A 12,506-nucleotide genomic window follows, 5' to 3' on the forward strand; every position below is an offset into this window, starting at 1 on the left:
GAGAGGGACAATTTGCGGAGGGCTAAATGTTAGCTGTAAATTTGTCATTTTCAAATGAAGATTTCTCTGAATGACAGATCTGGGCTTCCAGATTTACTTTACTACATTCAGAAGGATCTCATGTGTAAATGTAAGTCATTTTTTGTTCAAAAAATCTGACTGCATTTTTTTTTTCAATGCAGGTCTCCTTTAACAGCCACTTTACCCCCCACTCTATTATTCCAACAACACTGAAATGATATGACATGCTGCAGCCAGAAGCATTCAGAGTTCTCATTGTGCACGGAGCATACAGTGGGGCAAAAAAGCATTTAGTCAGTCCCTGCAAGTTCTCCTACTTAGAAAAATGAGAGGTCTGTAATTTTCATCATAGGTACACTTCAACTATGAGACAAAAAATCCAGGAAATCACATTGTAGGATTTTTAAAGAATTTATTTGTAAATTATGGTGGGAAAATAAGTATTTTGTCAATAACAAGTTCAACTCCATACTTTGTAACATAATCTTTGTTTGCAATGACAGAGGTCAAACATTTCCTGTAGGTCTTAACCAGGTTTGCACACACTGTGGCTGGTATTTTGGCCCATACCTCCATGCAGATCTCCTCTAGAGCAGTGACGTTTTGGGGCTGTCGCTGGGCACATGGAGTTTCAACTCCCTCCACAAATTCTCTATGGGGTTGAGGTCTGGAGACTGGCTAGGTCACTCCAGGACTTTGAAATGCTTTTTAGGGAGCCACTCCTTCGTTGCCCGAGCGGTGTGTTTGGAATCATTGTCATGCTAGAAGACCCAGCCACGTTGCATCTTCAGTGCTGTCACTGATGGAAGGTTTTGGCGTAAAATGTCATGATACACGGCCACGTTCATTCTTCCCTTAACACAGATCAGTCGTCCCGTCCCCTTTGCAGAAAAACAGCCCCAAAGCATGATGTTTCCCACCCCCATGCTTCACAGTAGATATGGTGTTCTTGATGCAACTCGGCATTCTTCTTCCTCCAGACACGACGAGTTGAGTCTTTACCAAAATGTTTTATTTTGGTTTCATCTGACCACATGATATTCTCCCAATCCTCTTCTGGATCATCCATATGTTATCTAGTAAACTTCAGACGGGCCTGGACATGTACTGGCGTAAGCAGGGGGACACGCCTGCCACTGCAGGATTTGAGTCCCTCTGCGTAGTGTGTAGCCTTTGTTACTTTGGTCCCACCTCTCTGCAGGTCATTCATCAGGTCCCTCTGTGTAGTTCTGGGATTTTTGTTCACCGTTCTCGTGATCATTTTGACCCCACAGGATGACCAGACAACTGCCTCGTCTTTGCCATTGTGAAGAAGAAATTGGAAACAGCCCCTTCATGCAGTAAAACCATTAGTCATTGGTTAGTTCAGGTCATGTGAACAGACAATTCAGCACTGAGTTTTATTTAAATTCAACAAATGTCACTATCTGTCCAAAATATACTGTGTATTTTTTTTTAAAAACCACCACCAGCAACAAGTGTTCATTAACTTGACATTTTATTTAATATTCTGGCATACAAAACTGGTTCTTTTGCATTTATTCTAAATTGTGTACTTGAAAATCAGGATTGTATGACATCATTTCTTGTCATTATGTCTTATTACTGCACAGAACTTCAGAAAAACAGATGGGTGGGACAGTGGGCTTGTGTAAGCAAAGACAAAAAAAATTACCTTTGAAATAACCCAAATTAAAAGCACAAAATTACAATATAGACATTTTATGTTAACGTTGTGTCACGGGTTGTGCTAAACTCGTAAAACCCAAATAGCAGGTCAGTCCAGACATGGAGTCAAAAACAACAGTTTCTTCATCAAAATGTGGCGAAGTGGAGTCTCGCTCCTGGGCTAGGGTTATTTGTTTGTTTATCCTAATTAAAAAGACACTAATTTAATTCCAATTTTAAAAGGACCGACAACGCCACCCAGGGATACGGCCCTGGGACCAATCAAAGCCCAATTTATAACAGAAGGCTGTGCAAGGTACATGAAACAGGTGTGCTTATCACAAGGTAGCTTTATTCTATCAAATTAGTTTAAAAATATAAATAAAACATTACAAATTTCACATTTCATAATACTGCTTTTCACATTCACCTTATATTGCACAGAATTGCCTTATTCAGCTTTCAACCAGATCTTATATTGCACTTAACTGAATTAAATTATTCACCTTCAACCAAATTAATGTTGGGTGAGCAAGGGTCCAACTCAGACAAAAAAAAACAAATTAAATACAAAAAAATCCACTGCAAACCAAACACAAAAAACAACCAAACATGCATCAAATTCAGCCGAGGAGGAATAAACTCCTCACCCCACCATATCAATCACAGCAGGTGAAATCAATCCCATGTAGTGCGCCAACAGCACCCGCAGAGGGCGCCCTCTGCAAAGCAATGTACACAGCTGTTGGCAGCTGACGAAATGTGGACGAAGCAACGTGTGCTCTGCACACCGTGGTTCCTCACGACTGAATGAGACACACGAGGATAATTAAAAACAAACGTCTGCATTAACACAACCAGTGTGGTTGAGATATTACCTGCCAGTGGAGGCTACCGCACCCTCAGACAGCAGGAGAAGGAGGGGGACCCTTACCAAAAAGTAGTATATGCAAGTATGTTTCAAGTATACTTCTAGTTTACTTTTTATATACTTATCAGTACTATTTTTTGGTAAGGGGAGAGAGCCGTGACGGACTTAACCACAAGGTCCCTTAACCCAGACTCTAAGGCAGAATTTAACAGCCATAACCAAAGCCCAAAGCAAACACGACAATGAATGGACTTACCACAGTAGAGAGCCCTGGACCCACAGCGCATATCCAACCTCACGCACTCAACTATGAAGGAATCCCCCACAGACCAGACCTCTGTCCCGGAATGTGCAGAGTTTAGCATGGCACCTGCCCAAACAGCGTCGCACACAAGCGTGCTGCCACCTGGAACCCACTCCAGGTGGTGTGTATGACGCGCAATGTGTGCGCTCCGGCTTTCAAGGCCAGGTTAGCGCCACCCACCATCCACCTTAAAGGTAGACCACACACCAACATACCACAATTACCCCCCTTTTCTTTGTCGACGCCCCAACGACACCACTAAAGAATTACCTCATAAGTCCCCCCAAAAAAAGATGAACACTACACTATTGTCCAGTAATCATGACGACCAGTGTTTAATTCTTGAAGTACCAAGTACTGAAAGCTTTACAGCAAGGGAACCCTTTACAACAAGTATTCCACAATAAGCCCCTCAAGATAACATAAGGGACTTTAAATCATTGGTTGCCCTTGTCTGCATCCAATGACAGGCCTGCAGACGGTTTATGCTCCACGGCCCAACATAGCTCTTAACTTTCCGAAATGGTAGACACCATAGCCCTAGTGCCCAACAAACCAGGAAGCTCCATTCCACCCATGTCAACTTGAGTAGTTGGACAAAACGACGACGAGCCTGAGAATTTGCCTGCATTTGAGCCCACCAAATCTCCTGTGAAGCTCCTCAGTCTTGTGGTCACCTGGAAAAGGAAGCTCACTGCACAGTCATACAGTTCCTGAAGAATCTGCATCTGAACACATCGTCCCAATCTGTCTCGCTCTTAGCCTCACTGTCCAACCAAGCTCCAGTTAATATCGCCTGTTCCTTATAATGAGGAAACAGGCGCACCTACAAACTTAACCTTCCTCTGTTCACTCACCCAAAGTTATACCAGTCCTACCCTTCAACAGGGAGCACTTACAACCACAGGGTATAACAACCACACACGCTGTGGACAGAGGGAATCCCTGAAGGAACGCCTCCAGTGGGAATACCTGGAGCCTGGATAGCTCCACCAAGGCTGGTGCCCCCTCCCAGAAAAGTCACTCCCCGTCTGCTTTACGCAAAGACAGTTGCTCTCTAAGCTGTTGAAGCTCCTTCTCCATACTGGTTGCGGATACACACACTGACCTCCACGGCAAGGGAGAAAAAGGGGAAAAAAAAAAAAAAATGTAAAAGTTCTACCAACCTCAAGTTTGGGTCCTAAAAAGAATACTGTTGCTTCGTCCAACTGTGCCCATCCACAACAAAATTACATATAAACAGTACAAACAAGAGACACAGTTCAATAATACTACCCCAGTGATCACACCTCTACATTATTTCCATCCTGCTGACAACGCCAAGTGTGACGAAGTGGAGTCTCGCTCCTAGGCTAGGGTTATTTGTTTGTTTATCCTAATTAAAAAGATACTAATTTAATTCCAATTTTAAAAGAAGGGCCGATAATGCCACCCAGGGATACGGCCCTGGGACCAATCAAAGCCCAATTTATAACAGAAGGCTGCGCAAGGTACGGGAAACAGAGGTGTGCTTATCACAAGGTAGCTTTATTCTATCAAATTAGTTTAAAAATATAGATCATTACAAATTTCACATTTCATAATACTGCTTTTCACATTCACCTTATATTGCACAGAATTGCCTTATTCAGCTTTCAACCAGATCTTATATTGCACTTAACTGAATTAAATTATTCACCTTCAACCAAATTAATGTTGGGTCAGCAAGGGTCCAACTAAGACAAAAAACAAATTAAATACAAAAAATCCACTGCAAACCAAACACAAAAAACAACCAAACATGCATCAAATTCAGGCGAGGAGGAATAAACCCCTCACCCCACCATATCAATCACAGCAGGTGAAATCAATCCCATGTAGTGTGCCAACAGCACCCGCAGAGGGCGCCCTCTGCAAAGCAATGTACACAGCTGTTGGCAGCTGATGAAATGTGGATGAAGCAACGGCCCCTTAATAGGAGGTGGCAACTCAAACGTGCGCTCTGCACACCGTGGTTCCTCGTGCCTGAATGAGACACACGAGGATAATTAAAAACAAACAACTACATTAACACAACCGATGTGGTTGAGATCTTACCTGCCAGTGGAGGCGACCGCACCCGCAAACAGCAGGAGAAAGAGGGGGAGAGAGAGCCCTGACAGACTTAACCACAAGGTCCCGTAACCCAGACTCTAAGGCAGAATTTAACATCAGCCATAACCAAAGCCCAAACCCAACACAACAATGAACGGACTTACCACAGTAGAGAGCCCTGGACCCACAGGCAATATCCAGCCTCACGCACTCAACCATGAAGGAATCCCCCACAGACCAGACCTCTGTCCCGGAATGCACAGAGTTCAGCATGGCACCTGCCCAAACAGCGTCGCACACAAGCGTGCCGCCACCTGGAACCCACTCCAGGTGGTGTGTATGATGCGCAATGTGCACACTCTGGCTTTCAAGGCCAGGTTAGCGCCGCCCACCATCCACCTTAAAGGTAGACCACACACCAACATACCACAAAAAGGTGAGTTCAAACATGCGGTGACAGGATACAACAGTAGAACACTTTCAACCCACACAAGGCAAGGGTAATTCGGGAAGAAGAAAAATAGTGTCAAACCACTCAGGATGAGGAGACTCCGGGAAACAGTCATAAGGGGTGAAAAAACGAAAATCGGGTACTCGCAACCGAGGAAGATCACAGGAGAACTTTCACACAACATTCAGTGGACCAGCAACCGAAAGACAAACGTGACTGAAATAACAGAGTAATTATTTGCAGGTGTCTCGATTGTGCTGGCAGAAATGTGCTAACAATAAGGGAGCACTAGGGGCAGCAAATCCCAAGCCATATGCAAGTAACTTAAGATAATAAAAATACAAGGAAACATAATCTGACATTTAACCCAATAACAGAACAATAAAACATGAAGTCAGATGGAGAGATAGACTAGATAGGTGAGATGACAAGATGTAATACAAGCTACGAAGTTGGGATTAGATGTGAGAACATAACAGATAAGAATAGAAGACTCCATAGACACAGATACACCAGATAGGAACCGGGACTGTGGAGTGATATCACAAATGGAACATGAAGTATAGCTGACAGTGGGGTAAACGGACAAGAACCACATAAAAAGACAACAGTGGGCATAAACTGGGTAGTGATAGGTGACACTAGACCTGGAAGAACCGACTGACACTGCAAGAGAAGGAGAAACAGGAGTGGAAATCAGAACGAGGACACAGGAAACTAATGGAAAGACAAAGCCAACAACACCGCACGCACACATTCACACAGACAGGAGCACATGACAGGGATATAGCAGACAGATGAAAGGTCCAAAAGACAGACAAAACTCACAACCAACTAAAACCCCATCACAGAACGACTACACTTTGATTCAAACAATCAGTCACAAAAGCAACTTTGTTTTGCCTATATATATATGTGTGTGTGTGTGTTCTACACTCAGATTGAAATAGCCAATCACAGATTAGCCTTTCCATCATTTACCTGTATTTTGACATGCTTGGCGCCAGAAAGTTATGTTGGATCCAAAGGAATCCAAAAAGGCTAGGACCAAAAGTCATATTGGATCGGTTTCCACTGACCAATAGCGTTAGAGCTTCCTGCCAACAGCTAGCCAATCAGAGTGCAGCATACAGTTATTCATGAGATGACATCAATAATGACGTAGCGGAGTCAGGAACTTGCTGACAGATGCCGGTTGGAAAAAAAATGGCAACAAACATGTCAACAGCAGAAAATCGTCTGCCAGTGAGGTTTGCTGAGTTCACAGAGGAGGAACTGGTGGAAATATTGAACTCCAAGGATGCCAAAAACACTAAGAAGGTAGACAAGCATGCTACTGATGTTTCAGAAGCATTCATATGCTGTTCACAACGAAATAAATTGATCTAATTTACTTGACTCTTTGTTGTTTGCTTAATTTGGGAGGGGGGTGGAGAACATAACAATTGATGGATGGCAAGTTTCTTCATCCAATATTTCTCTATGTTGGACTCCTTATCATCCATTATTTGTATAATGTGTGTATGTATGTGTAAAGTGCACCCAGAAAGCAGTCACAGCACTTCACTTTCTCCACATTGTTACAGCCTCATTCCAAAATGGAGTAGTTCCCCCCCCCTCTAAATTCTACTCACGACACCCCTTAAGAATGACAAAAATGTTTAGAAATTTTTGTAAAATTTATTAAAAATAATAAAAAAAACTAAACATGTACATAAGTATTCACACCTTTTACTCAATACCTTTGTCAGCAACTACATCCTCAGGTCTTCTTGAATATGATGCCACAAGCTTGGCGCACCCATCTTCGGGCACTTTTGCCCACTCAATCCTGATGAGTCTTTGTGTTCCTGCCACTGAAAAACATCCTCACATGATGCTGCCACCACTATGCTTCAGTGTAGGGATGGTATTGACTAGGTGATGAGCAGTGCCTGGTTTCCTCCAAACATGACACCTGGCATTCACTCCAGAGAGGTCAATCTTTGTCTCAGACCACAGAATTTTGTTTCTCTTTGTCTGACAATCCTTCAGGTGCCTTTGGTCATACTAAAACTGCCTTTTACCAAGGAGTGGCTTCCATCTGGCCATTTTGCCCCATACAGGCCTGATTGGTGGATTGCTGCAGAGCTAGTTGTCCAAGGCAAGGTTCTCCTCTCTCCCTCGAGTAATGCTGGAGCTCTGACAGAGCGACCATCAGGTTCTTGGTCACCTCCCTGACTACGGCCCTTCTCCCCTGATCACTCAGTTTAGACAGGAGGCCAGCTCTAGGAAGAGTCTTGGTGGATCCAAACTTCTTCCATGATGGAGGCCACTGTGCTCATTGGAACCTTGAAAACAACAGAAATGTTTCTGTACCCTTCCCCAGATTTGTGCTTTGAGACAATCCTGTCTCTGAGGTCTACAGACAATTCCTTTGACTTCATGGTTGGTTTGTTCTCCGACATGCACTGTCAACTGTGGGACTTTACATGTACACAGCTATGTGTCTTTCCAAATCATGTCCAATCAACTTAATTTACCCCAGGTGAACTCCAATTAAGCTGTAGAAACATATCAAGGATGATCAGTGGAAACAGGATGCACCTGAGCTCAATTTTGATTTCTTAGTTTTAATTTTTAATCAATCTGCAAAAATCTCTTCAGTCATTGTGTGTAGCATCTGAGGAGGAAAAAGAACTTCATCCATTTTTTAATAATGCTGTAAAAAAAACAAAGTTGAAAAAGTGCAGTGCTGTGGATGCACTGTAACATCCAAGTGATGTGTGACACCTGGTGGATGCAACCATAGGGAGAAGCATGATGCACACTACATGGCTAAATATGGGACAAAATATACAGTACAACAGAATGGTAAAGTAAAGCAGATTTAAAGAATGGATAGAATGTGTGTATCATGAGCCCAAACATTTGCCAGTCCTGCAAATTACTGATGGCTTACTTGAAATGTTTTAATTAGCTTTTAATGTGCCAGATCACAGCAAAGCCGTCTCAAGGCGCCTTGCATGAAACAATTCAACATAAAATTTAAATAATTAAAAATGAATTAAAAAAATCAAACACATGATTAAAAACAGAAGTGAAAGAATAAAACAGAACAAAAAATAAAAACTAGGTTTTCAGTCTTGACTTAAAAATGTCCATGGAACTGCCTCATGGTCGCAGGAAGACTGTTCCACAGGGTGGGTGCACGATGCGAAAAAGCTCTTTAATCTGCTGACTACTTCTTCATCCTGGGAACACGGAAGTTCCGCATCCTGTGACCACAAAGCCTGGGCGGCACGTAAAGTTCACCAGATCAGCCAGATAAGATGGCGCCAGTCCATGAACAACCATATAAGTCAATAACAAAACCTTAAAATCTGCTCTCACAGAGACAGGGAGCCAGTGCAAAGATGCCAAAATGGGTGTGGTATGTTCAGGCCTTCTGCTACATGTCAGAAGTCTGGCGGCAGCGTTCTGAACCAGCTGAAGACCCCTAATGCTGGACTGCGGTAACCCTGAAAATGGAACATTACAATAATCTAGTATAGAAGAAACAAAAGCATGAATCAGGGTCTCAGCATCAGCCATAGACAGGATGGGGCGGATCCTCACTATATTTCGCAGATGGAAAAAAGCAGCCCTAGTAACATCCCTGATGTGGAGGTCAAGAGACAACGTGGGATCAAAAATTACCCCAAGGTTCCTCATTTTGTCCATATGATGTATGACACACGAACCCAGGCTGAGCGCCAGCTGGTCAAACTGATGCCAATGTCTCGCTGGACCAAAAACCATTTCAGTCTTATCAAAGTTTAAAAGTAAGAAGTTACTAGACATCCAACTTCTCACTGATAGAAGACAGTCCTCCAGGGATTTTATGGGAGTGAGATTTCCCGCAGTTATCGGCATGTACAACTGGGTATCATCAGCGTAACAATGAAAGGCAATCCCAAAACTCCGCAGTATACGCCCAAGGGGTGCCATGTACAGGGAGAAAAGCAAGTGGCCTATAACGGATCCCTGTGGAACTCCAAATCTCATATCACCAAGGTCAGAGGTAGCGCCATTATACAAGACACATTGACAATGACTGGACAGATGTCAATCATGCAAGGGCACTTCCAGTAATCCCAAAAAGATTCTCCAACCTATCAAGCAAAATATGATGATCCACAGTATCAAATGCAGCACCGAGATCTAACAACACCAAAACCGTAGTGGTGTCCGAGTCCATTGCTCGCACAAGATCATTCACTTTAGTGAGCGCTGTCTCTGTGGAGTGATATTTCCTAAAAGCAAGTAATGGTTTAATCACTGCTGATTTAAAACATTTCGGAACAGATCCAGAGGCTAATGACAGACTGATAATTTCCAGCACACTCGGCCCAAGAGTGGACCACAGGTCCTTAAACATTTTTGTTGGTATGGGATGAAATAAGCAGGCTGTGCGTTTTGTAGATGCCACGAGTTTCGTCAGCATGCCTAATGAAATACTATTAAATTCTGTAAATCTAGGTAACACCTCAGTGGTAGTGCCCACCTCCATAGCAGGTTTTAATGGCTGGGTTGAGGCGTGCTGAGATATGCTCAGCCTAATATCTTCTATTTTCTTCTCGAAATAATCCAAGAAATCCTGTGCTGAAAAGGGAGAATGACTAACAGGTGGCTGCCCGTGAATAAGAAATGCTACCGTGTCAAACAAGAACTTTGAGTTATCTTTGTTTTTACTGATCAAATCAGAGTAATAGGCCCGCTTTGTGGCCAGTAGTGCATGCTTATAATCTAAAATAGCATCCCACCACACAAGGCTGAACACCTCTAATTTGGAACTACGCCATTTCCGTTCCAAACCTTTAGCCTTCTGCCTGAAGTCACGCAAGTAACCATTGAACCAAGGTGACTGTGCCTTGGGAGGGCGTGGCCCCAAAAGAGGAGGCGCAGTCTTATCAAGTGTATTTTTCTGTGCTAAATTTAGGCTGTGTACTGATTTAGCATTCTCCAGACTCGAAGCGAAAATATCAGGTAGTCTAGCCTCAAGTTCAGTCATAGTTGAGGGTTTAATACGACGCCGCAGTAGTAGACAAGGTTGTTGTTCCACTAAATGTGGCAGCGTAAATGTAAACCCGATAAGTGAAAGGTCTGAGACTATAGATGTGAGAGGCAAGATGTCGATATTCGTGATGGCAAACCCACGTGCAAGAACCAGATCCAGGGTATTTCCACTAATGTCGAGTCATGAATGCATTACTGGAATTGTAAAGCATCCACAATTTGCATAAATGATTTTGTTAAGGGGATCAGAGGGCTTATTTATATGAATGTTAGTCACAATAATCAAAATGTTATCTGCACTAGTTGACAAACTAGAGATAAATGCACCAGATTCATCTAAGAATCCAGAATATGGGCCAGGGGGCCTATAAACGGTGACAAAATAACATAGCTGAACTCCAGTTTTATGACCCTGACAGTACTTAGCATCATGGGCATAATGGAGAGTCAGATGCTCAAACAAATATTTGTGCCCACCCCCCCCAACACTCAAAGAAAACCTAGATTTATAAATAAAAGCAACAACCCCGCCTTGCTTCACACCACAAGATACATGGCTAAATGTGTACGCTGGTGGGCAGGCCTCCTTCAAAGGAGGGAGAGTTGTGGGTTTGAGCCAGGTTTCATATAAGCCAATCATATCTAAATGATGATCCATGATTAGATCATTAATCAACAAAGATTTCGAGAACAGTGATCTGATATTTAGGAGACCCAGGGTAAGGACCTCAGTGGGGATGACAGTCTGACTGTTTGGAACCCAGCAAAGCAAGCCCAGGTTCCGAGAGCGCCACTGGCGCACATGAATCCGGTGAAGACGTGGACGACAGTCCTCAGAGCCAACCAGCGGCACCACACAGGCTTTGACCGGATCCACAAGGCGCCAGGGCAGGGCAAATCCCGCCAGAATTCTGTGCACAGCTCATCCAGACACCAAACAGTGCTTCAGCTTCACCAGTTGGCCACTTCATCTCCCGCGACAACTGTGCTTCGGGCTGAAAGGCAGCGCAGGAGCACGTTGTTCCAAAATGAGTTAAAATCTTTGCAGGGCCCATGTTTTGGAACAATATTCTGTAATTCATATAAAATGGATGACCTCACATGCTGTGCTGCCACCTGCTGAACACTGACACCTGCTTTGTGGTTCAGGAATGTGCATCCTTATTAAGTTATTTTCATATTTAAAGGCCACACTCCATGCAGGCTCTGCATGTGGGTGATTCTTTAACTACGGGCACTATTGGCCTTGTAAATGTAATTTCCACCACGCCATTGCCTTACAATATAAAGCGCCTTGGGGCAACTGTTTGTTGTGATTTGGCGCTATATACATGTGCTCTGATGTCACTGTTTATCTACATAGAAACTACCCAAACAATCTTTCATACAAACTGTTTAAAGGGACATTACAGTGTTGTGGTGGAAATTACGGCAATAGTGTGGGACAACAACATTTTGTTTAAAAAAAAATAAAAATCACAACAGTTGTATGACATTGAATACCCCAATTATGTTTTGATTATTTTACTGATATTTTAAATCATTAGAAAAAAAACGTTTCTTTACCATTCATTTTTGTCATTGAAGATCAAAAGTCTGGGTGTGGGACAAGCACAAAACGGCAATATTTGCATATAATGATGCTGAAAAAAGGTGAAAAAGTCATCATAGACAGAACAAATTTCTTAACACACTTTTATTGTAAAGATAACTATAAAAGTGTGAAATTTCCCCTTTTTTCTGTTTTTCATACAGTATGATCAAAGGACATAAGTGCCCGTAGTCTAAGAATCACCCATGTATGTTACGACTTTTCCTGTCTCTCTCTTTTTTTTTTTTTTTTTGAATGGTTAGTTTCATATTTGAGTTCTGATAAATGAGATGACAGCGGAGCAAACTTTGTGTGATTTGTTACCTAATCATGAAAATGAACCTATGCCACTGTGGTCCAAGCTCCTTTCTGTAACCCTTTGGCTACCGCTTACACAAACACATCTTCCACACAACATGCCACAGATATTTCAGACTTACACACGGACCATATTGGAATTCTGATCCTGTGCAAGGCATCTGAAAGTGCA

Source organism: Thalassophryne amazonica, chromosome 13 (genome assembly GCF_902500255.1).
Source record: "Thalassophryne amazonica chromosome 13, fThaAma1.1, whole genome shotgun sequence".
In the NCBI taxonomy this organism is placed as follows: Eukaryota; Metazoa; Chordata; class Actinopteri; order Batrachoidiformes; family Batrachoididae; genus Thalassophryne; species Thalassophryne amazonica.